Raw genomic sequence first — 730 nt, forward strand, 5'->3', positions numbered from 1 at the left:
AATCGACATAGGTTCTCTCTCATATGTGGATCCTAGAACCAAACCCTGATAAGTGAGTATGTATCCAGACATAACTACAGGAACCAGGGAGGTAAAGGAAAAGGAAGAACCTGAAAGAGAACAGTAGGAAACAGGACTTAATAAGGGAGGTATAGATAAAAGTTGGGTTAGGTTGGGAGGGGGGAGGGAAGGGCATACAAGGAACCTAGGGGATAAAGGGAAAGAAGGCGCTCAAGAGAGGTAGGACCATAATAGGATATTAATAATGTAAAAAGGGGAAATGGGGGCACCTTAAGTGGGAAAACCATGATGGAGGGGTGAGACAATGCGAGAGATAAATAATGCGTAGCTAGTTTTGAAAACCAGAGGGAACCATATTACTCCTACAACCCATTGACAAATTATACATAGCAGATCAACAAATGTATGTCTAGGTAAGGTTTATCTGAGAACAACTGGTCTTTGCCCAAGATTAATCTACATGGCACACAGTAATTAAAAGTACCAGACTGGTGGAACTAACCTTCTTGGATGTTTAAAAGACATACTTTGAGGCCTATACTAATTTGGTCAGAGGGACATAAAGGACACTTTTTGCTTCTTGCCCTCCTAGGTCAACTAGTTCCAGAGGACATCTCTGAAAATGTCTGGTAATGGTGGTGGGTCACTTGTCCTCTTGATCAAGGAGGCCAAGGAGACCCCACCAGATGGACTTGAACCAGTGTCCAGT

This window comes from Nannospalax galili, unplaced genomic scaffold (assembly GCF_000622305.1).
Source record: "Nannospalax galili isolate Female #2095 unplaced genomic scaffold, S.galili_v1.0 scaffold1354, whole genome shotgun sequence".
In the NCBI taxonomy this organism is placed as follows: domain Eukaryota; kingdom Metazoa; phylum Chordata; class Mammalia; order Rodentia; family Spalacidae; genus Nannospalax; species Nannospalax galili.